Raw genomic sequence first — 25,659 nt, forward strand, 5'->3', positions numbered from 1 at the left:
ATTAGTCGCATTGGAAAGATAGCTTGAGTTTCTCTAAGCTACGACAAACAACATTACCTTGGTTCTGTCCAGCTACGTGGCATTCGCATATATTTAAACTCCGGCTAAAGTTAGCTGGGACACCCTGTATACCGGGTGTTCCTGGGAAGAGGATAACTAATCTTTAAAAATAACCTGCGGCGGATAGCATATCACTCATTATTGAGCTGGATTTCCCCCCATACACGGAAATTACTTGCTCAAAAAATCTAAAAAATCTAAACGCATGTTCCACTTTTTAAAATTAATTACCTCATAGCACATGTTGCAATTTACGAAATGTAGCATGCGAGTTCTCAAGGCGTATCCACTCACAACGAATTTTCAAAATGAAACCAGTTTAGATATATCAATTCCCGAATTTGGTGACGAAATACATAGATGTCCCAGTTACCTTTGTGCTTCAATGCTTAAAATGATGTTTTCTTTAAAAAATTAAGTGGAGCAACAGTGCATTTTTACTTCACGCTCGACTGCGCACATCGTAATATTCGCACCAAGTGGATATGTTGCAAACTCACGGACTGCAATTATCAAATTGCAGTACATACCGTAAACATTATACATACTGTAAATTAATTAAGCCAAAGATAACTATAGCGCTTTTTAATTAATTAGTCGATTATGTACTTAGATTTCTCGGGCGAGTAATGTCCGGCTCTTCGAGTGGATCAGCTCAAGGACTATTAATGTCTTAACCGAAACCTCTGGTACATGTAGCTCTTCCACATGAAGCGCTATTGTTTTGGGGATGCGTGGGAAGGTGTGCGCCCACTTATCTTGTAACGTGCATGATCTGCCTGCAGTCCTGTTCTCGCTGTGAGAGCTAACATTTATTTGTGATTATGAAGTCGCCTGCGTTCACATCTCGTCAAGTGTATACGTTCTTTTGTTTCGTCTAAGGCTTCCTTCACACAGCCATCAAACGCCCCGTCCTGCCACTACCATGGCTCCGGCGTCACTCATGACCCAGTGTTTTCTGACCTGTTTTTCCTGAAAATGGAACGACGGCAATGTTAATTGGGGCGGCCAACGTTCCTGGCGTGCCATTTTTCATGAAAAACTGGCGAGGGGGCGCTACATGGTCTCATGATGGACGCCGGTGCTGCGATGGTGACGGGGAGGAGCGTTCGACGGCTGTGTGAATGAGGTTTAAGTTGTGCGCTTGTTAAACTTGCAAATATGAACCACTTATAGCCCAGTAACACGTTTCACTAAGGTACATATGTGTGTTTAAAAAAAAAGGAAATCAGTGCTCGTGTTGGTCCCATCTCCTCGTCACTGTTCGGTGGCGTGCGGTGATTTGTAATAGTCATGATAATGCTTCTTACAGCGAGACGTGCGTGAGATGGGTGGAAATGCCAGTGTATAGTTTACGTAGGCGATATTAATTAGTGCTGTTCGGTGCCAACAACTTCGTCCAGTAATGCCCGAGCACGAGAACTGTTCTCTCTAACGAGCAACGTTCTGGACGATCTACAATAAGCAAAAGGCGGCAAAGCCCCGTACGTTCTTGTAAAAGGAGACGGAAGTTGTTTGGTTTAGCACACTATAAGCGGGATAATATGTCTGAATTCACAACAAGAGGTGCGCAGTGTTATCGGGAAGTCAATGATATCCTTTCGCAGTATTTCCCGTGTTATGCAACTTTCATCACATGTAGCTGACATCCTTAAACGCAGCGAGAGGCAGCGGCAAATAAACAGCCTGTACAATATATTTGTTCTAGACTGGCTTATAGATAAAGTGAATGAAATCACGGTCCATATTAACTAAGTAGTTTGTATGGTGAAGTGGTTCGTAAGAAAACCAGGCGCCGATCAATCATAGTAGCGAATATATTATTGGCGAATGTTTCCAGCCAATATTGAGCAGTTTTTAAGAAAGAAAATCTTATCAACATTGCCTCAGAAGGGGAGGAAATAACCCTATTTGAAGCTTGCGCATGTCACGTGGCGTTTTTTATCAAACCACGGCGCTGGTAGCCATACATCGCATCAATTTCATCGAGTGTTTACGCGCATGCAATCAAACCGTAAAAGCGTCATCCAATTGCGGTGCGCATAATCTTTGCGCAAAATCATCTCGAACGACAGAGGGCGCGCTCAAATAGATTCCACGACGTGGTGGCGGCGAACAGATGAAATAGCGCGGAGGGCTCATCAAACAGCGCCGCTCTGTTTGTCCGTGCTCGCATTAAGCCCAGGATTCACACGCGGTGGCCCTTAGACCACGCAGGTGCGCCATTGCTGACAGGGCCCCATGCACTATTAGAAGCACTTGTCGCCTGTGGTTAGCGTCGTTTTTGCTTGTGTCCTCTAGCGTTCAGCGTACACAGCCATCCTTTACGCGAATCGAGTACCGTCCTTGTAGGCGAACGCAAGAAAGAAGAGCCCGAGTGAAAAAGAAATGGCATAGAAGACTGGACAGATGCCGTAGTTTAATTAGACGCAAGATCCTTTACGAGCAGCGAATGGTGGTGGCAGCAGTACACAGGGCGAGCCACTTGAACGTGGAGTTCTCGCGTGGCCGTACGGTCGGGCGAGCGGTTCAGCGGCAGCGGGCACTTTCAGAGCGGGATAGTATGGCACTTGTCGGGATCCTTCAAGACGGGCTGAGTACAAACGGAAGGGTGCGGATGGGCGTAAGAGAGAGAGAGAGCGTGGAAGAAAGATGTCCTTTCGAACAGGGTCATTTGCTGCTGGAGCCCGGTGTGTATAGTACGGCGCGCCTCTCGCGAAGATTGCATGAAACGTGCTCTAAGTATAGAGAAAACTAGAAAGAAAGGAAGAAAGAAAGAAAGAAAGAAGGAAAGAAAGAAAGAAAGAAAGAAAGGAAGAAAGAAAGAAAGAAAGAAAGAAAGAAAGAAAGAAAGAAAGAAAGGAAGAAAAATAGCAATCGTACGTGCGTACGTCTTAGTGAGGTAAAGATATCCACAGAAAAGGGTCTTTTTATTCCAAGAGTGTACTTAATGAGTGCGTGCCTAGACCTTGCTGTGGGAATTGCTTGTTACGGAGCCTTCGGCGTCCTTCAACTTTCAGCAAAACTTGCGCTGTTAAGTAATTGATTCTGCCCTTAAACGAGGACCTTACTATCTCCTTGCTCACGACGTGGTAGAATTACACGATTCCGCCATCTATAACGTTTCAATGGATTCTAGGGCACTGTGGCTTATACGGAAATGAACTCGCCGATGATAAGGCAAAAATGGCCCACAATAACACCACGCAAGTGTTCACACGGTTTTCGCGACCAGGTACTCATATTTTGTAGTGCATACACTATTGCACGTAAACACTAGATCATATTGGGCGCTGCCGAGTCACCGGTAACGACGCCTTCACGGACATACTAGTGAATTTACCGCGGAAGATCAAAAGAAGTACTGCACAGTTGCTCCACAGGTTACAACTAAGTCTGGCGTTCACTTGGCGATACCTAAACCTTATTGTCCGTGCATACAGCGAAGAGTGCAAGACACTCGATACTACAGAACACGTCTTGTGAACCTGGACACGGTATATGCTGTGCAAAGATAATAATTGGTACAACATTTGTCTAAGTTTACCAAGCAACCTTTGTCTAAAAAGATTTTGCTGAGACAGTGGCAGGACCCTTGTCGTCAGCGGGATGTTCTAAAGACTCGTCACATTCTTTCGAAAGCGTGGTATGGATTTGAGACTTTGAAGAGTATTCGTTGTTTAATTTCATTCGCCACTTTCGTCCTCATCATTAACGACTTTTCTTTCTGTTCCACTTCCACAATGCTGAGTAGTAGGTCAAAACCCTGATTCAGGCCCAGCTCTCAGCTTTTCTATCGTAATAAGTCTCTCTCTCTCTCTCTCTCACACACACACACACACACACACACACACACACACACACACACACACACACACACACACACACACACACACACACACACACACACACACACACACACACACACACACACACACACACACACACACACACAGCGTATTCGTTCTTGTGGAGTGCTTTCACAACTTAGTGTAGTGAGGCAAAAGCTAGCATTTCCGTAGTCTAATATAGGACATAACTGTAAGAAGACGAGGACCAGACAGATGCTATGCAATTGATGACCTCAAATCTGCGGCGCATACAGTTCTTCCTGTCTCGTTAAATTTTATTACCCGCCCGCCATTTTTCTTTACAGTAATGTTTATTTAGCCACTATTATTCTGCGCGTATCTGTAGTAGTTGTCTAGCGTTATAAAGTGCTCGCAAAGCACTAATTATGGACCTTTCATGTTTTCTGACTTTTTTTTTTGCTATGATACGGTAGAGATTAAGAATATATTGAATTCAGCAATGCATTTCATTTGCTTGCGATCAGTCGAACAACTTTGATTCAGCATTCCAGTAAGCTTGAGCCTATGATTGTGCGCAGCTGTGAATAAACAAAAAAATTATCTACAACCCGCAGCATACTCTTACCAAACACACACTGAATGTACAAATTCGGGAGCTGAGGGTGCGCTAGCATCTAGATCTGACAATAACCTAAGCTGACTTGATGTTTGATGTACGTTCCGCGACTGCAAACCGCTGAAAAAAAAAAAAATACCGCCGCAGTCATGTTAGTAAAGTCCATCATCCCCCCCCCCTTTTTTTTTCGTAGTTTAAATAAATATAAATGGCGAAAAACAGACGTGCACTGAGACACACATACAACAGCCGATGATAACAGCCATGGGCGTTGTAGATGTTTCTCCGACCATGTCTGCTTTGCAGCAAGATTTCGCTCTTCCTATAATGACGTTGGCCTTAACGTCTTCGTCTGCTTCACCGTTAAGAGCGCGCCAGCCCAAAAATAACGCACGTATAAGCAACCATAATTTCCAACGCTGTATAAAAATAGAAGAAAAAAATATTAGAAACAAAAAAAAAAGAAGAGAAGCCCAACTTTGCGCTGGTATTTTTTTTTTTTTTTGACCTCCGAACTTTTATTTCTCCCCCGACTTGACAACTGCGCCTCCACAGAGCTGTTTGGGCGAGTATATGTGTTGGTAGTAATATGAAGTCAGGTACGGAGAAGCTTCGCTTGTTGACTAAGGCATGCTGGTTAAAACCATGATTACACGAACATTACACGCACACCATACATTACACGGAGTCGTTTCTCTGTTTACGTTTCCAAGTTTTAATGAATGTAGCTGGACGCAGATGGCCCCAAGCTCCCATTGCGACATCGCATTGCGACCGTACCTATTTACCTAAGCATTAAAATCCAGCAGGAAACAGGGATAATGAGAAGGAAATTCCCAGACGAATAAAAATGGCTTGGAACCCATATAACAAGCACTCTGAAGTGGTGACAGACAACTTATCCGATACTTGGATTGGAAAGCAAACGGGTGCAGTTGATATCAAGAGGAACAAGCGAAGTTGGGCAGGTTGCATGTAAGGCGCAGGGAAAGTAAGTGCCGGTCTGTTAGAGTTACAGAATGAGTACCAAAGGAAGGAAAATGCAGTCAAGAACGGCAGAGAGAGAGAGAGAGAGAGAGAGAGAGCAAGAGAGAGAGAGAGAGATAAAAGGAAGGCAGGTTGTTAACCAGTCAAGAGTTCGGTTGGCTATTTTGTGCTGGGGTAAGGGAGTAGGGGAATAGAAAGAAGGGAGAGAAAGAGAGAGATGGGGGTAGAAAGGACGTCAGAGAAGTAGATCGTGTCAGGGAAGCAATTAGGATAGGGGGGGGGGGGGGGGTACGGAGTCGGCCTGTGAAGAAGACATTGGTGGTAGTGGTGCTGTCGCGGCTGCTGATGATTATTGCATTTAATTGGCAGGAGACTGAGTTGTTTGGGCGCCTTTCTTGCGGGTGGCTGTGATGAAGCAAAATAATACAGCGAGCCCGCGCAGCTTAGTTAGCCTTTCTTTACGAGAGTCTTTTGCCTCAAGGAGAAGACTTTCTTTCCCCCATGGCCAAATATATTGACTTTTTGCAGAAAATTGAAACGCACAAAATATTGCCTTCAAACCTCACATTCTCGCATTGTGAGTCGTTTGACTTGAAACTGCTATCTTGGAAACCCCTAAAGCAGTTGGTATTACAGATATGATTGCAATTTGTTTACCGAAAAAGATATCAGCTACACGAACATCTCTTTCTCTCTCTCTCTCTCTCGTTCTTTATTTTGTTTTTTTGTTCTGAGTGCTCACTCTCGCTGGTAACTCCGTGTGCGAAGCCTTGTTTTCCAACTGAGAGATGGTGACACGCCGACTTGCTTTTGTTGGTCAACTAACTCCACATCAGAATCCGGCTTTCTCTCGTTTAAGCGAATCACTTCGATATAGGAGCTCAGAGCCGCTAAGTACACGAAATAAGCTATAGAGCAGGTAATATAGGCAGCCACACACAGTTCCGAAAATTGGCTCAATCAATACCATGTTCATTCATCCGATCACTTAACTCGTGCAAGATGACAGCAGGCCGCACGGAACAAAACACTAAAGGCTCTTCGCGTGCAACTGCGACTAGAAACTTGCAATGGCAGCTTCAGGTTTCTGCTGTTGACGGAGCCGCTGACGTACACTCGTGAGCAAAAGTATACGGAACAGGGATTGCGCGATAAAACTAATTATCTTCTCTGTCTGTGAATGCAACTTGAAATGAAAGACTGCAGTAAAAACTTGGGATTACGAATTTTCCAGTGCACTCGTCAGTGCACTCGCGACGGCTTCCTGCGATATATCGGTGCAAACCTTTGCGTCGTTTAAGGTATTTCTTATTTGTGATTGGAGATCTGACACGCAAGATGCTACGCGCAAGATGCGACCGAACCAGTGCCGACAAAAGTATAACCTGATATCCTGAGTAAAAATTTGTGTGATGAGAAATCTTGGAAACGCACACAACACACAAGAATCTTCCGACAAGAAGCTGGCGCCACTACTTGATGGCGTTGAAGCAAGGCAAACCTGTCATTTGAAAGCCACAAACGATTTATAAACGCCACGTTTGTACGTGAGTGTGCGTACATAAAAGGAAAAGCCCGGTACATATTTCGTGCTCCCTGCGGCTACAAATGTCAAGTGCACAGAGAAGCTGTTTGTAAACACTCTGGACCACCGTCTCCGAGCTTGCCCCGCTCTAGACCATCCTCCGAGCTCGCCGCCGTTTTGTACGGTCCCCGACTGCATTGATCCGGCGAGCCAGTGGATGGGTTTACGCGTGTCCCGCGATACGACGCCGTAGGAGCTTTTACGACTCGCAGACGGCTTCTCGAGCGCTGCTTGGCATGCGTTAGCGAATTCTGCTCAACACATCTCAAGTTCCAGCACGTTAAAACGCGCCCAGGGACTTGAGGTACAACGTGCTGCCCGGACTGCGTGAAGGCGAAACTTATCGAGCAGAAGGAAGTGGCGCGCCTAGGTTGAAATCTGATTAGCTAGTCGTATACACTTCCACTCTAAGCGATCATAAATGTCTATCCGGGTAAGTTCACGCGTAAGACTTCTTTATCACGCGTCAGATCTCTCTTCGAGCCTGGTATAACCGGCCTGCTAAAGACTGCAGTACCGCCGCTTCTGGTAAACAAGGACTTCCTTACCAGAGCTGCAACAGTTGAACTGTTTATGAGGCGCGTCGTACTTACCAGCGTGGGAGCACCAGCCTGAATTTCTTAGACCACCATAGCGCCGGCTTATTCTTCGTAATTTTGGGCGTTAAGCACTGTTCCCGCTGACAAATTCTAGCTGTCACTTCTTGGATTGGAACAAGATGACTTATACACGCACTTAGAACAAACGTATTCACGCGGATCGTACGGCGTTTAAAAGGTGTGGTCGTAGCTGTGCTTACAGTGCACCATGACCTCAACTCTTGTTCCTGACGTCGCCACCACACCCTTTCAATTATTTCTCACGTTTTCGTCAGGGAAGTGGAAAAGTCGATCAAAATACGCTTATCTGTCCATAAACCCTGAAAACAAAACGAATATGCCATGACATTTACCGCACAGCGCAAATCACTACTGAGAAACAATTGGCACCCGGCCATAGCGGCATTGCAAGGAACGAAAATGTATATACCGCGGCGTGCGAGATATACTTTAGCCACCCCTGCCACGATGGACCACTCTATTGAAAACGAACATTCAAGAAATACAAGTGGACACCGAACTCATGACACGCAAGCACCGCACCAAAGATGAAGTGGTCAGGATTGTACCTGCCAACCCAAATCAGCCACCTACCAACCTTTACCCAGATCGCGCGTAGTGTTGGTATATAAAGCAAGGGCCGAACTAGCACCAAGTCCAGACACTGGGGAGCGTACAGAAGACGGGCCGAATTCAGACCGACCGCGCCCTCACCACCACATCAATTTTACTTAACGTGCGTGCAAGAAGGACAACGGACAAGTCAATCGCATCTGAATTAGGCAGCGTTCAGTCAACGCTGACCAACGAGACAAACACCGAGGCTCGGTGTCGAGCCTCGGAGGTCAAGGAGGAAGGCGTGGAATGCCTGTTTGGCGTTCTATACATAACCAGGCTAAATAGCCTGCTTAGGATTATTTAGTTGGCATCATCCTTAAATTGACAGCAAGTTAATTCTCTTCTTCTGTTGTCAAAAAATAACACCTTAGGTCACAATTTGCAGATATGTGTGCGCGGCTTGATTTTGCCAGCTCTGCCTAGTGCAGGCAAGGATAAAACACGGAAATCGAACTGTGGGTAAATTGAATTCCCTGCATATTCAATGTGGCATCGATATCACTTCAATGTGCCCCGAGTGTTGCTACACATGCGCACTTTATCAATGGCAGTGGCATGTTTGAAGTGTTCGATGTGCCGCGTTCCTTCAGCAATAGCGAAAGCATCGGTATAACTTTACTTTCTCGTAATGAACGAAGCCGAAAAACACAATTCTGCATACGCCTTAGGACGGTGACTAAATACTTTTTATGCAAGAAAGTGACATAACTGGCCATTCAACTAAGCTAGATTGAATAGCTATGTAAGTATGAAGACGCTGTAGAAAATGCAGAAAGCTTGATGTGTGGGGATACTCGACTCTCACGCTTCCCTTGATGTTGCTTTTTTGCGCGTGCCTCTCGCGTCTGCGTCAACATGCCGCCAACGACACCCCTGAATACTCCCTAACCTCTCGCCTCGTCAACACCCGTCCATGCCCCTCCTATCATTTTCTTTTTCTTTTTTCTCTTGGTGCCCCCCCCCCCCTTTATTTTTCTCCTTTTCTGTCTTTTGTTTTCTCCCCGCCTTCCCACTCTCCCGCTATTGACCCCTCTTCTTGGGAATCACGCTCACAGACGTCAGGCGACAGCGCTCATTCGCTTTGAAGTCTCTCCCTTTACAACCAGCCGCCACCGACAACAACCGCACGTGACGTCACTGTACCAACCCTTTAAAACTAGCATGTCGAGGATGACGCGGCCGTATTTGACGAAGATAGGTCCTGTCCTCCTATCGAAACGTTGACCACCCTTTCTGAGGCACCTTATCCCTCTTTATAACCTTTATACCACAATGTTTCGGAGGAGTACGTAGTGATTTAAGGTTGGGGTGATGCGGGAATGTTCAACTCTCACGCGTTCCGTGTCGTTGTTTTCCCCACATGGCTCTCACGTCTCCTGTAATCCGGCTTCTGCCCGGAGCTAAGAACCGGTGGCGGTCGGTGTGGTTGCAGCATATTACGAGAGACGGCGCAAATGTTGCGCTGCTAACGCTACCTAACGGCAGGGTTAATCGGGCGCGATAGGGAGTAGGCTCCTCCTGTGGCTTGGGGTCAACGAGCGAAGCGGACGCTCCACCGTGTGCACCGACCCGCTTCGCGGGGCCGTCCTGTGGAAGGCCTAGGAGCGGGACACTGGAATGGACGAACGCGACCGTTCCAACGCACTACTGTTCACGAGACAGTACACGCGAATGATTAGGCATTGGTGTCCAGCCTGGCGCGAACATATTCGCTCGTTATCCGGTCGTGGTGAGTCGGACTTCCTAGATTTGTCGCGCGCCCATCGGCAGGTTCTGTGGGTAGCAATTCGGCTAGCAGGCATTAGTGTATTAAAAGTGAAATAAATGCTTTTGTGATTGTTTGAACTACTGTGTTGTTCCTTTGTCCCAAGAGCACATGTGAGCCCCCACAGGTGTTACCACCTCGAATTGCTTTCAATGGAATCTGCAGCGCCTTGTGGTAAAATTCGGTAAGCTTTGCACATTTATCAACATTGTATTGTAATTAGTGACTGAAGAGAACAAGTTACCTACGCTTTCAATTTTAATCTTTCACGTCTGTTGCATATCCAAAAGCCACTGTAAGCGTGAGTTGGAACCCATGGAACCCATGACTTTGTGTTCAGCAGCCGAATGCCGCAGCCACTGAGCCAGCACGGCAGCGGGCGTGCTGTGAAAGAAAGTAATAGCGAATGGTGAACGAAGGCAACTTGTGAGCATTGATGCATTCACGAGTTGGAATGCGAGAGTCACGCGCTTAAAACCGCTTGTATGCCAAAGGTTATGAGGCCAGATAAAAACCGAAAACCTAATTCGCAAAGTTTTTCGCTCGTAAAAAAGGGGCCATTGGCCGGCCATGCTCGCTAATGTCTCTATTCATGGTTAACCGGCGCCTGTTCTTACGAACTACCGCCCGTATTTCCAAAAAGCTCTTACACTAGAATTCTTCGTGCGAGCAAATTCACGCCAATCCTGATCCTGGACAGCGATTAGCGAAGGCGGCCGAAAAGAACAAAAAGCTCTGTGAATTCGTGCCTACTTTAGTATACGGACCGCTTCGTGAATGCGCGACCTGGGTCAGCATTTAGAAAACGTCTGATATATATGCGCTTTGTAATTGGTTCGGGCGCGAACGCCGTCTGACAATTAAAGCAATAGTGAAGGCGCCATTGAATTCGAATGGAACTTATGTAAGAGAGGCTTTGTGAATACGTATTTACAAACCAGCTGCTACCCTAGATCCGTTCGTAAGAAGGGACACCGGCCGCTCGTGGCAGAGAGCTCTTTAGCGATGGCGGCCGGCGAATGGAAAATAGCCTTGACACGAACAAAAAGCTTTGTGAGCTAGGCCGCGCTGATTCTTATCTGTTCTTCATGGGTCGACGCATTCGCAATCATCTCTTCGACTGCAACTATAGACGTGTATCTGTTATAGAGAAACGTTTTCACGTAGGGGCAGGCAGCTTTGTGAATACGGGTTGTGATTTATTGCTGCGCCGTTGTTTTGCTGCGTCCACCAGGAAGTGAAAACCAGAAGCAGGATGCTATAATTGAGTCCGTAATTAAGTCGACAGTATCGAGTTGACACGTCATGCTGCTAGCCAACTTGGACTGCTTTGAATCAAATGTACTGTGTTCTTTAAAAACATTTTCAGTCCAATGAACGCGTGGAAACGGCTGACTGAGGTCTTCTTATACTGTATCCAAGCTCTGGCGTTTATGAGGGCTAAGAATAAAGTCGTTCTCGTCCTCCATGGTTTCGGAGCACCAAAAGTACTGCAGAAGGTTTTACTTCATGACCCGGCAGCAGAAAAGTAGCTGTATTTTACAAAAAAAAGTTAGAACTTCTCACTATATATAGGTAGTCTATTCACATAAAGCTTTTCATGTGCGAGCAAAGGAAGTCATGTACGAAGGAGGCGTCCGAACGCCTTGAAACCACTTGAAAGGCGCATCGTCTATATATCGCATCCGAAAGGAGGTGTAAGTATGTAAATACTTAGAATCAGTGTTTGTTGACGACACCAGTCGCCATTTTTATAATCGGGTTAGAAGGAATTGCATTCACCGCACTAGCTCATGCCGCGTATATGTAGTAAATGCTTAAGCCTCACGTCTTCTTGCGTGACGTAAAATTAAAGTCGGGCACCGAAAAAACGCCGACGGACCGTCATAAAAAGTTATTTACTGGGCTACCTGTCCCTCTTGGTCCTGCCACCTAACAAGTGCAGCAATGTTTGCTGTCGCATGACATTGCTCATTGTGTGCAGCGAATGAGAAACTTCCCGACGCCACGCTTGGAAGCGCAATCGTCTGTGGTTGCTAACAAAGAAAAAAAAATATTTCACCGCGACATATATAATGTTGTCTGTGCATTACGGGCATGTGCATTACGCTGCGAACTGGCGCTCTTTGGCCCATACTTGGCCCTTGCGTCATAAAACACCGCACATCAATTACGCTTCGGAAAAGTTTACTTGCACAATTCTTGTGCTTCAAGCTTTGTGCCTATTCTTTTGTTACATTAAATAATTGTTACATTTCAGTAGCGCAGTGCGGCAGAAACACTGGTGTTTGCCTAAAGCACGCTCAGCGCGAAGCGACGGCATTAGCGAAAGTGAGATAACTTGTTCAAAGGAGGCGACAGGTTCGCCAGAGCTACTACACGACTTTGCTCTAGAAAATAACCCACGCTTACATAGATTTGCCAATTATATGCTCAAAAGTTATGGCTTGTATAGCTGTGTTTACTACCTGAATAATGGAGACAAGTTTTCCCCGCTAGAACCTCGCAAGGTTTGCAGAGCGGACAATATTTCGCGCCCACGTGTGGAGTGGGAAATGAGAAGAGAAACGAGAAGTTGCAGAGTGCGCCATCCGCTGCGACATGCCTGTTTCGGTGGAAATACGGATCGAACTTGTGCATTCATAGCGGCATGCGTCAGTCGCTCGCGGTAATAGCGGCAGCGTCTCTTGAAAGCCCTTCGTGCGAGGAATTTGCGAATGTCAGTATGCCGCACGCAGCTTATGGAATCAGGACGCGCGTCAGGCCCACGCGGTTACGCGCAAGAGATCTGAAAGGAGAGCCTACTTGAACAGAACGCCGGAGAGGGCGCACACATCAGCCATCTCAAAGTACTCGCAAGCTGCATTCCATTTCACGGATTTCTCTGCGCAGGGGTTCTGTCATGAACTGCGAAATGCTTTCATACGAATCTCGCAGGGAAGACTGCGAGTATTTTTCCTCAGACTCGCAATTTCAAAATAACAAGCAATAAAATTCTGAAGAAGAGAGAGGAAGCGAACCACCTGCATACGTGGGCAGTTATTTTGTCAGTTATTGTGAAATTGGATAACATACGTTATACGCTGCATCAAAAAAGAAGAAACTCGGCATTATTTTGCGTTCTTTGCAAAAAGCTGAAAGCAAAGAATGCCTTTCACGTAACCATGAGCACAGGTACCTCATCTCTCGTCTTCCTATATTTACGTCTTCTATAGCGCCGTAGGGTGGTTCATGGCTACTCACTTTGCCTGGGTTACTTGTGATGACATTACCACTGTGATCGTTGTCAGTGATTTCAATGTGGATGAGTGGGGACCGAAAAGGGAGTGGTTTACGTGTTTCGTGTTGCAGACATATCGCTTGCGATGCCTCACCGATCCGGCCCAACCAGCCGCCCAGCGGCGTACGTGCATCGATTTGACATTATCAAAGAATGTGTTTGCAGTTGCGCGTCAAACAATGACCACCGATCAAGACAATAAATGTGAGTGCATACCTTTCGCCACGATGACCACCCATCAAATACATGGGTTCGTACCTTTGTTCAAAATTCCATGTCACCTCTGTGTCGTGTGCTAAACAGCTTCGCTGGTCATTCAACTTCACAGAGTGGAATGGCTCATGATTTTTTCTTTGTTCAGACTGCGAAAATTTACAGGAGCTTCGATGTTTAATGCTTATTATATGGGTATGTGCTATATACTGCATATATATGTATTTGCTTTATCCTAATCATGCTGTCATCGATGGCGTCACTAGAGGGCGGGGGGAGAGGGCGTACATTTCGGGTACAGCCCGCTGAGCGGCGGCTGCGCTGTGGTCGCCATTCAGGCCTTTGTTTTCTCCGCCGCTCGTAGCCGAATGCGGTAAACGTCTGCGCCCGCAGCAGCTGAATGGGCTGAAGAAAAATGCTGACGGAACAGCATGCATGGTGCAAGCTTTCAGCCACTTGTATACGTAGGGCGAGACGTAATGACGCCAGCAGTGTCGTAAGAGAAGCGACGCGCACGCATGGCTTAGAGTTGCTTTTCTTTGTGTTATCGTTTTAGAAAGGTCCCGCTGAGCTGCATACGATAAGCAACAGCATCCAGTTAGAAGGAATTGTAATTATATTTAGCTATTAGACCCGTTTTCATCATGCAAGCTATTATTTATTTGTCACTTCAATGTATAATACCATCATATTGCATTTTTCTATTTTTACAGAAATAAATGCCGAATGCCAGGCACCAATAGGAGTGGTGCCCTTTTAAATCATTTCGCATTCACTGTACAAACAGGGCGTTCAGAATTGGGAGGGAGTGGCGAGGGAAAGAGGCGAGCAAGGGTGCAGGGCGGTGACATGCCGAGTAGCCGCACCGTTGGCGGGAAGTGACGCCGCTAACCGGAATAAAGGGCAGGTATACACACATTCGATTATGATCTAATAGTTCTGCAGAAACCCTATGATTTGCTACGCCTGTTTCTAGAGTCACAACAGATGGTGAATACGCGGATCAGAACGGGGGGCGGGGGGGCGGGGTCGTAGAGGCCCCTTTCATTCCCCCTCCCCGACAATACTGAGCGTGCAGTGATGCGTGCTCTTGAGTACGGCGAGATTACAACTCCCCCCCGTCAACTGCAGTGTCCCTAGTTACCGTCCCTACTTTCGCTGCTTAACAACTCTTTGTCCACAACCGACTCTGACGGCCGTTGCCGCTTGATGGTCACACCCTCGAGTAGGCGGGTAAACTCTGGCTCAACTTTTTGACGCAAGACCCGCTGACAGACACAGCTGTTCGCTCAGACGAAGTTCGCGGGCAGCAATTCAGCTTTAGCAGTTCCGCGGGTTGACGTGCAAAGTACGCGCTTAAGAAAAGTAAGAGTCTGCGACACTATATTACAGGTAAGCTGGTCCCATTGACACTGCGCAACACGTTTCCCGACAGTTGTCCGACATATTTGTCAACGTACGTTTGACTAATCCCTAGGTCACACTGCGCAACATACTCGGCAACAAAAATAATGTTTCTCGGTGCGGTGTGACAGCCTCAGCAACAAAAACGAGTGATATAATGTCGGCCAACGCGTGCACCGCGTTCTAGTCTTTGTGTCGATGTCGCGGTGCGCTACCACGTCCAGCTAAGACGTTGCGTGCCCTCTTTGAAAAGAACGGGTGAGAAAGGGGCTTGTTTCTGGCTCGAGCCATAAAGATGCGATTTCAGGATTTTGTAGTCTCTTCCACTTTGGTACTCTCGAGGCGCATTGTGAAATCACAAACGCCCATAAGGATGGTCGCTTGCTAAATCGCGTCGCAATCAACGTCTCTGCATATGCTGGAGCGGCGAGTTGTGCCAACACTTCACTTGTGGTTATGCTTAAGATTCATACTTTCGCACCTGAGAAAGGAAATTATATGATAGAAGTGATATACAAAAGCCACTTCGAGTAAGACACGGGAGATCTTCGGAGTTTCTTATTGCACCCGACTTTCTTGTTATTTATAAGACAAGGTGTTGCCAAGCCGTCGGCGTCTGTAAGTTGTCGGTGCTTGTTGTGAACAAGTTTCTCAAAATTTATTCGTCTTCGTCGTTCAGCGTGACAAAGGCGCCGAGAGCAGCACGTTTATAGTGCTGTTGCGGACAGCGTAGGCAAGCCATTATACTGCCCGCAGTGAAGTTAGACAGGTGAGCAGAATCTCTAACTTTCTGCTGTAGAAACCCGTACGCTTGGCTCTACCAAATGATGCACGCAGCACGTAGGGCAACAAGGCATTTATGCTACAAAAAAAAGCTTATCGAGAAATAAAGTTCTTCAGTGTATATTCAAGATACATCGACTGGGAAAACAGTTCCTGAACCCCAACTCTTCCTTATCGCTCATGAAGACGACCGCAATAATTTCTTTATCTGCTTTCCTATAACGCACAAAAAATAAACATCGCTCTTTATATTCCGCTTTTAAATCACTTCCCGCTTAATTTTTCGCACATATTTCTTACTAAAGTAAAACGATCACAATCAGAATAAAACCTATACAAAGTGAGTACCCTAACAGTTTGCGAATTTCACCTGCAGTGCTATGTCCGCATTATTAAGAATAATGTATAAGAAATGAAGGTAAAAGCAGAATAACTATAACCTGTGCGAAACCACCAACTATTACCTTTTAATCTGTGTCCACCGATAGAGTTTAGGTCGTGTTATATTATTTCCTAGACGCCTCGTTGAACACGCCATTTGCGAAATGGTCGGGGCAAATGATAAATAATAAAGCAATTCCTCTAGCGAATCGTTTTTCCATGGTACAGCCTGTCAGCTACGTTCAATGTAAAAGCTAATCATCTCATCGTGTGGTCCATTTACCTTTGTCTTTATCGCACGAACACTATTACGTTTCTTCTGCCAAACGTTTTTCGGGCCTATTTGTCTCGAGAAACCCCCGACTATGAAAACGGGAAGCCAGAACTGTACCGCAATAGGCAGCTTCGTCCCTTGTTGTGTCTTAAATTTGTGCGCGAAGTTGATGCTCAGACCATTTTTCCAACTGTGTTTTACAGACAGAAAGCGTGTAGCGAACGCGCCGTTGCCAACCGCTTCTCTCATTTCTGCGGACATGCCGCGCGGTGACCGAGCGGCCCCGCTGTATATGTATATTCTCGGATGGTTCGGCCGTCTCCTTCGGGTGCTCCCGTTCTTTCGATTCTTCTTCCCGCTAAATTTAGAGTACTGATTTGTTTTCCTCCTTTTTCTTTCTTGTGTGTTTCCTTTCTTTTTTGTCTTTATTGAAATTACTGCCGCTATCTCTTGCCGTGCTTCTTTTTTCTTTCCTATGTTGCTAAGCGCTCGCCAACTATGCTGGAGCGCGTTTCCCTTTGTCCGGGCCCCAGCATATTTTTTTGGCAAATCTCTCTTTGTACTCGCTATCCAGGTAAAACCGTGCTGAGCTATGCAATGTAGGTCGGGCCTTAGCTAAGCAGATAGCCGCCCGGGCGAAACCACTTATGCGATTATACACGCCTGTATAAAGGGTGTTTCACTTCAGCCAAACATTAAAAATATACAAATGCCACGTAGTTAGACAGAACTAAGGTAATGCTGTTTGCCGTTAACCGGACGTGCTCAGATTATCGTTCTTTTTTGCATTCCGCCTAACTATATTAGTTTTAATTAATTGATAATTTTCTCAATTATTATAATTAGATTAACAGTGTCAATGAGAAAATTGTTGAGAAACATGAGAAACTCCCGATACAACTTTCTGTTGCTCAATACGCGCAACGTAGAAATGTTTTTCTGAGCGTGAAAGCAGCCCGCGAATACATGCAAAGTGCCTCAAGCGACCAGTCGCGCGGCAATTAATCTCACTCAGTCATTTCACTCGATGACCGCAGAAACTCGCTGTCGAAACACTGGAGTGAGGAAACGCAGCAGCAGCAGCTAGCGAATTGACCTCGGTGCTGCCTCGCGCTTTAACCCATTGAGAACACAGCACACACGAAGCTTTCAGCCCTCTGCGCACATAGACTCTGTACTCATCGCAGTTCACTTTCAAGAGAGGGCTCATGCCGCCGCGCCATAGGCAGCAGCCACCGGAGTAGAACGCCAACCGATCCCCCCCTCCCGGCACCTCGCGCGCGACCGGAGATCGCTTTCAAAAGAGATACGCGGCCCACGCGGCCGCGTACCTATCTTGAAAGTGAACTGAGCGGCCGCGCCATAGGCAGCAGCCACGGGAGTAGAACGCGCGCCCACTTCCTCCCCTTGCGCGTGACGGAAAACGGCGCGCTTCATCCCCATTTTCCTAAAATAACAAGAGCTTGGTGGCGAAACCAACCGCAACATTCCAAAGGGGATGCTCATAACATCCATCCATTCCATCCTTCCTCCCTTGCGCGCGCGAAATTGAGCAGAAACCGTCGGATCATCCACGTACGCTTTCACTCACATATACAGCATACGACGCGCGGTGACGATGTTATCGCCCTTGAACTTTATACGGAAGATCACGGCGACGGCAGAAATGCGCCTGGAGTGCCCATATAATTGGTATCACAATAAAAAAATAAACAGAGCACCTCAGACGAAAGCGCGCCCTTCTTTCTCCCGCGTAACTTTTTTTGCTGTACGCACAGCAAAAACAATGAACGCTTTGCAGCTAGATAAATTTATCGCTCTGCTAAACGTTAGTATGTCACATTTTTGGCGACTTATATGGCTGGCGCTACATCTCTACTGTGAAGGACGGCGCACTGGAGGCCGCCTGTTCAACGTCCAGAAATTGGGTCTATTTACAAGTTTTCTCTCAGAAGCGTGACATCACAAGCGCGTAGGCACCTCGACAATCACCCATGGATTGAAATCACCCACATAGTGGCGTTCGAGTCTAAATAGCTAAGGCATGAGACTCATGAAACTTACAAGATAAATTACGAGACTTGCGGAACGCGCAGCAACGCGCCACGCAATCGCACGATCGGATTCGACGTGAAAATAGCTCGTACTGAAGGTACGCTGCTAGTACGTTCGTTTTGTCGCGAACCGTTCCGCTGGCTTAGCCAACGGCTACGTATTAATTTTGCGACATTCTCGATCGATCGGAGGTACACAATACTTGCTTTCTGCTGCTCACCAGAGGCTGGCTCGTTCAGCGTCGGCCATTCAGCACGGTCTCTGTGCGACAAGTTAATGCGCCCCGCACTGAACCCTCGCAATCGGAGCACAAAGCCGTTATGCGGAGGAAAGCGCGAGCCAAGAAATATCATCGGGTCGGAGACCCGCAAATAGAGGGCGCGTCACGCTCAAATTACGCGCGCCTTTCGAGTTGATTGCGTACTGGTGCATCAACTGAACTATGCTGCGCAGAAAGGGGGGCAAAAAAATCGGCAGCGTGTTACACTCCTGTAACACATGAATGCGAAAGCCTGCTGCACATGTGGTAATGCATTAAGTTATACGATCGAAGGAGTCGGACTACTTGCAAGACCTAACCAGCCGCAGTGTGAAGTAAACGTATGGCGCTCCTCAACGACACATGTGAGCACCTAATGAACTACCTAAAGGTTCTGTCTTTCTTTCTTTTGTTCTCTCTTTTTCCGTGTTTCTTTCTTTCTCATTTTCTTTGTTTCTCACTTTCTTCCTTTCTCTCTCTCTTTCTTTTCTTTCTTTGTCCATTCGTTCGTTCTTTATTTACTTTCTTCATTCATATTCATACATTGCATCCTTGCTTGTTTACGGTGTATGAGCCATGTGAATGAGTGAGTGAATAAACTTTTATTTGGTCCAGCAGCGTATGAGCCATTTCTGAGAATGATATCTTGTGCTTCACTGGATAGACGCCGCTTTTTTCGGGTACGAGCCATTGCAACGACCCACTTAAGGCTTTCGTCTTAAAATGACTCGGTGAAACTTTGTCACCAGCTGCTGACATTACAGTGCGAGCGCTCGCGTACGATAATGTTTACTGCGAAAGATATCATAATCTAGTGATTCGTTCGGAACGCTAAATAAGGTAACCGTGTATAGGACAGGACAAACGGAATGAACGGACAACGCTTCGTCCTGTCCTATGTGCGTTTACTCCATTCAGCTATGAAATGTACCAACCTGGCCAAATCAGAACTCTTTTGCGACTCCTACAATATGCCAGAAAAGCGCTGCTACGATTTTTGAAATCTACCGGATTGAGCGGCCGTCTGTTATACGGGCTGAGCGAGCGTCCGCGATATAGAGCGGAGAGCTGTTACCAGGTCGGTGATATCCACAGTGGCCTTTCTTTTCTTCTCTTATTATTTCCCTCCCCTTTTCCCCTCCCCCAGTGTAGGGCAATCAACCGGGCTCAGTCCTGGTTAACCTCCTTGCCTTTCACTTGTCATTTTATCTCGCGCGCGCTCTCTTTTGCGACTGTCTTAACACATGTCTAAAGTTGCCGTCACTGTTTGCGCCTGTCTTAGCACATTCAACATATGTATTTCTGTACCTGTACATAAGCTGTATAGTCCCAACTGGAGAACTTTATCCGTGCACGTACACGTGGAGTACAATCACTCATGATTAGTTCAAGCGTATGCTCAAAAGTTGCGTGCTACGAGTGCCCCTTAAGAGTTACGGCGCAGGAGCAATGTGGCCGCTAAGCTAAAGGCGGGAAGTCCGCACACGTGTAACTTTGCTCCACGTCGCACCCTGTGCAATCACCCCACAATCATTACTCATTAGATAATACGCTTCTCTAAGGAGCCTCTAAACAATGCTGAGTCCGTTGAATGAAATCAAGAAGAATAATTTATGCGGTTTTACGTCGAATGAAAATGGCTTGTAAACGACCTCTGTGAATGACACCAATATATGCGGTGATGAGACGCTTGATGAGGCGTTTCAAGGAAACGGCTCCTTTCTTATCGACATATTTTAAACGCCTGTCTGCCCATTATCGGCACAGAATTAGTCGTCTTTTTTCCCCCACTTTGCGCGGTTGCTTCTTCAGCTGCATTAAACTTGTATAACGGGCGAATTTATGGCTAAGTTTTTATGCGCATTTCTTGTAGTATACATTGCATACCAAATCAACCTTCCTCCGCTTTTGGTCCTAAGATGATTCTTGGTGCCGTCTTGCCATATTTTCGTATCCCCAATTAGCTTACGCAATGCAATTTGTATAAGCTGCTCTCCATCAACCCTGACAGAGAGCGCCGTTTGAATATTGCTGAGCAGCCTAGTTCCCCTTATGCTAACCTGTACTGACAAGTGATTGGTGCGATATAAATTGATTGTAGCTCAGTTTACCGTCAAAGAGCACGTCAATTCTTTTCGCGCCGTGATTACTGCTTTCTGTCTGAGACAAGAATTATTTCAGTTTGTTTTTAACACTACGAATTAGTTCAGATGAATGATGACACAAATTTTGTCCGGTGCAAGGATAGTCACAAAGCGTATTTGTTTCCGGTGCACTGATGCATTGGTTCTGCTCAGACCCTAAAAGAAGTCCGATAGTAATCCTCAGGACTAGACAAAACCAGTTCTTGTAACATGACAAAGTTTCATGACAAACCAGCCATCCAACGGTATGCGCATGCTGCGCGTGCAGCTGTATAAATTACCGCCGATGCTGCCCGCTTTTCTGCAATATAAAGGCTTCTTTTTACACATATAGAGGGGGAGCAGAACATCTTCATTCAAGTGACAATCATTTGCTTGTCGCTAGCACCATCTGATTCTGAAGCGACCCTTAACGCTTCAGCTGTGCCTTTCTTATTTTTTGGCATCCACGGCACTCCAGCTCGGCGATTCCATCCAAAAACGAGATTATGCACGCGCAGTCGGCGTGCGCGTTCTCCTTAAGTGCACTGCTGACGATTCCTTCGGGTCTGTAGCCGTTAAGCAACACGTACGGGCTCCCTTGTTTACGCTTCTGGCGCAAAGCGTTTTCTGCTGCTACAAGCCACATTCACCGCGCCAAGTTCGCCCGCGTTCAAAAACAATTCTTCTTTTCTGCTTCTGCGTATTTCGTTCCGGGGTCTCTCGGCACCGTGTGCATCGCAGACAGGCACTCGCGATCACGACAGCCTCTCGCTCGAGCGGCGTGCACACTCGTCACGTCGGCGGCGCCGCATTTTTCGGCTGCTTCTCGCAGTGCGGCCTTCAGAACGCGAGCCTGGCGGCGAATCCGATTTGGATTCCCAGCCGCTCTGTTGGCCCTAATTGCATGAGTGGAGCATTTGGGACTATTCTCTCACAGCCTGCCATTTAGCGCCGCAGTAAGAAGAACACATGGACTCGTAGGTGGAACGCAAAGCGTCGGCTGACGGGAGCGGCCCCGGGATTTGCAGGAATATGACGCCACTGGCGGCAGCAGTATGTTGTTGCAGCTAACGCATATTTCTGCAAGCTCTAGAACAAGGCGAAATGTGCAGCAACGAACTGCCCCACTCAGCTAACCTATAAATAACTTATGCCGCAGTGCCACCCCGCCCCCCTTTCCCCTCTTCACGCACTTCAAAGAGAAGTAAAAGAATGAGTAAACAGAGTGAAAAAGAGGTGACTCAAAGAACTCGAATAAATATGGATTGCAGGACATGCGCCAGACATTACTCCAGTCAAACAGCAGCTTACCGATATTTCTGAAAAATATATGAGCATCGCATTCTCGTAATATACAAAGTTAAAAGTCATACGTTAGCACAAAAATTTCAAAAGAAGCTAAGAATCGCGCAAACGGCCGACAGAACAAAAAATGGCAGATGTAATGTTAAGATGCAGGAAGATGACAGCGTGGATGATAGCGAAAGGAAAGTATATAGCTGTAGGATATTCTAGCTGAGGTGAAGAGGAAGGTGTGCAATTCAGCAAGCCATGTAATACGTATTGAACCGATGGCCAATACATTACAATCTAACCCAATGGGTGCCAAGGGAAAGCAAACACAGTAGACGAATACAGAAGGTCAGATTTTCGTGTGAGATTAGAAAATTTGCGGGAACAGGACGGAGCCCGTTGACGCAAGACAGAGGTGTATCTGGAGATCTCGAGGAGGTGCCTTCGTCCTAAAGTAGACGTAACGCAGGGTGATGGTGATTGCTTCCTTACTGAAAACTTCAGTACCTAATACACACATACGCATCGGCACGTGGAGGAAATTACGGTACCCTTAATTAAAAAGAGGGCAGTGTGAAGTAGCAGAAGAAAAGTACAACAGAAAGGTACTTTCCGAACTACTGCGGAGTTTCAATATGAGAAATGTATCAGCGGACTTCAAATTATATTTCCTAATGCTCGGAGTGAATCTTCGTCAACTCGTTACCCCGCAGCTCACAGAGGACACCGGTGGTTGCTTATGATGCCGCTGTAAAATTGCCCTATTGTTCAAACAAGCTATCTGAGAAGTCAGCAAAGACACCAGCTCTGAAAGTATTAATTTGCGTAACCAAACGACCACAGTGCATTTTCTTACAGTTACAGCTTCTATAAAAGCCGTTTTTTTTTCATCTCTCTCGTCTACAACGAATTGATAATACCACACTTTATCACATACTTAAGATGGTGCCAGCCTGTACGGCAGCCAACCTCTTACCCAACTATGTTTTGGCTCCTTTTTTATTACCACTATAATGCGCAAAATTTTAGCACCCTTCCCCCTTTCTATGCAGGGCATGACATGTATGCGGTCTCTTGCACACCGACGAAAATTGATACCTTCGAGAAAGAACTTTGATCTCTGGGATGCAACTTGCACCAAATTAGTTTCATGTCAGGCTGTTTATACATATAGTTCGATGGTCTTCAAAGACAGTTCACCATTCACATGGAATCCAAATCGTAGAAGCCGGACTAGAAGGGTCTATGCGGCAAGCCAAAAACGGAGAAAAAGATTTCCTAGAGATAATCAATGATATCGCCCGTTAACACGCCACGCCTCGCACTAGTCAATGACTATACCTCACTCGTTAACTAGATTACCTTTGCATGACTGCTTCGAAAAACGCTAAATGCATTTGCTTTTAAGGCATCAGTTGTATAGACACGACTACAGAGCGAACATTCTGTCCGGATTTTGCTCCAGATAGAATCGTGAGAAGGTTCGAAATGAATATATCGTACGCTTGCGCAAAACTTCCGACTAAAACATTCGTTCGACGTTTCGGAATACTTTCTGCCAGCGAGAATGTCCTCGCGTCTGTGAAGAAAACTTAACTAACAAGAACAGCAAATGCAGCGCCATTAGTACGGCAATGTGCACACATATGCCACAACTCGCGAGCCGTTTCTAGCGGGGAACCGCGAAACGAAAAATGAGAAATGTGCCGATATGATTTGGGTTACGGCTGCCGCCGCCACAAGTTCTGAGCGGTCGCGCTCAAGCTGCAGCAATTTACACAGGCATTGTTCGCCGCACTCAAAGCGCCTCGTCGAGGCAATGTCCGCAAAAATTCAAGCGTCATGGGGAGCGCACGCGGCGCACGCAGCTAACGACTGACGACGCTCTCGCATCCTCAGTCGTTAGCTGTTTGATAGCAGCATTCATTCTAAAAGAAAGAAGAGAAAGAAAAGGTCGTTACTGGAAACGACAGGTATATTCTTCACCGCACAATCACAGCAAAACAACCTCATACGCAGCTAAGACGGTCTTGTCAGAGGTCCTAAAAATTAAATTCTGGCGTTTTACGTGCCTAAACCACAATACGATTGCGAGGCACGCCGTAATGAGGGAGTCCGGATTAATTTTGACCACCTGGGGTTTCTTTAGCTCCTTCATTACTGCTATAAACGTGCTCATTTTTGGTGCTTTTGTGTTTTAACATTTCAAGTCATAGCAGTCGCAACGTATATTGCTATACATAAATAATAGCCAGATAACTAGTGTTTTGAAGAGTTATAATTAATAAGACAATTTTTGAGAATTGTTCTGCGGAACTTCGAAGAATCACCTCAAGGAACACGAATAAAAGTAATAATTTGCAATTTTTAGTGTGCACACACATATATATATATATATAGTCAGTGTTACAAAATCTGAAATACGCAAAATATGCACCTGATTCCTAGTTCCCAACTTTTTGAAGTTGTTGGCGTCAACACTAGGCATAGTGATGATCATGCTATGTAGGAAAGCAGTGGCTTCGCAAAATAAATGTGGTAACGTCGTAGTTACTAGTGTTCGGGGATAACTTAGTTTTACCCATTGCAGCTGGCACCTGCCTTGTTTTTTTACTTCATCATTTAGGCCCGTGAAGCCATGGCTGCTACTTCAGGGAACATGCAGAAGCCGCCTTACACTTGATCATTGCGTTCGATCGACTTTTCTGCGCACGCAAGGCGGTCTAGTGTGCGTTCAACTGGCGCTACAGCATCCACGTGCTTTGTTCAATTCCTGTGCGGTGATGTACAGTAATGTGTAGTGTTGCACACTATTGCACAGTAGTGAATAATGGAGCTTGCAGAGGCGGTGTTCAAATTGCAAGACGTTAGCTAGTCAAACTTCAGTCGAAAGTCGGTCTGAAATTGTCTGCGTACTCTTGCGTGAGTAAAAACCCCACACGACGGGAAGGACTGCTCGTAATAATTTGTACATATGCTGTCGAAGCACTCATAGATAAAAGCAACCTATGGTGGGAAAAATAAAGTTGCGCTTGATATTAGTCCAACACAATTATCAAAATAACACGCACTCATGAGCATCTACCATGTTTAAGTCATCTATAAAACAGCCTATACGTGGGATCGGAAAACTGACAACCTGAGATAAGTTTCTGTATTTTCATTGGTGCTGTCACTAGAAAAACATTATGCTACCAAATTGACCAAAGCGAAAATTCTTCGCGTCTCTTTATTGAAAATGTGCTAGGAGCACAAGAGGCTAGTTTAGACGATAGATTCAGCTGAAGTTTTGTTTTTTGAGGCTTCCCAATCTGCTAAAAAGTTGTGAAACCTGACAAATAGTCAAAGTTCAGTCGTCATTTCAGACGGTGCATGATGTTGCTATAGTAGAAGAATTCCAACAGAAATGTTTACCAACGCGTAGAAAAACCTGTCGACCAAATTGATCCACTTCTATGGGCGCGTCAACGAAAGAGTTAAGGTGCACCCAACGCACGTTACGCGGGTGTTTCTGCATTACGTCCGCGCGAGAGGATTCGTTCAAAAAAG

The 25,659-nt window shown here is 46.2% G+C and overlaps 1 protein-coding gene across 2 annotated transcripts in view; it reads right to left on the reverse strand.

The window, feature by feature from the left end:
- Positions 1 to 25,659, reverse strand: part of LOC142571513 (high affinity cAMP-specific and IBMX-insensitive 3',5'-cyclic phosphodiesterase 8B-like) — a 403,386-nt gene that overhangs the window by 129,332 nt on the left and 248,395 nt on the right. The gene's annotated exons all lie outside the window — the stretch shown is intronic.

The sequence above is a fragment of the Dermacentor variabilis genome, chromosome 2 (assembly GCF_050947875.1).
Source record: "Dermacentor variabilis isolate Ectoservices chromosome 2, ASM5094787v1, whole genome shotgun sequence".
NCBI lineage: Eukaryota > Metazoa > Arthropoda > Arachnida > Ixodida > Ixodidae > Dermacentor > Dermacentor variabilis.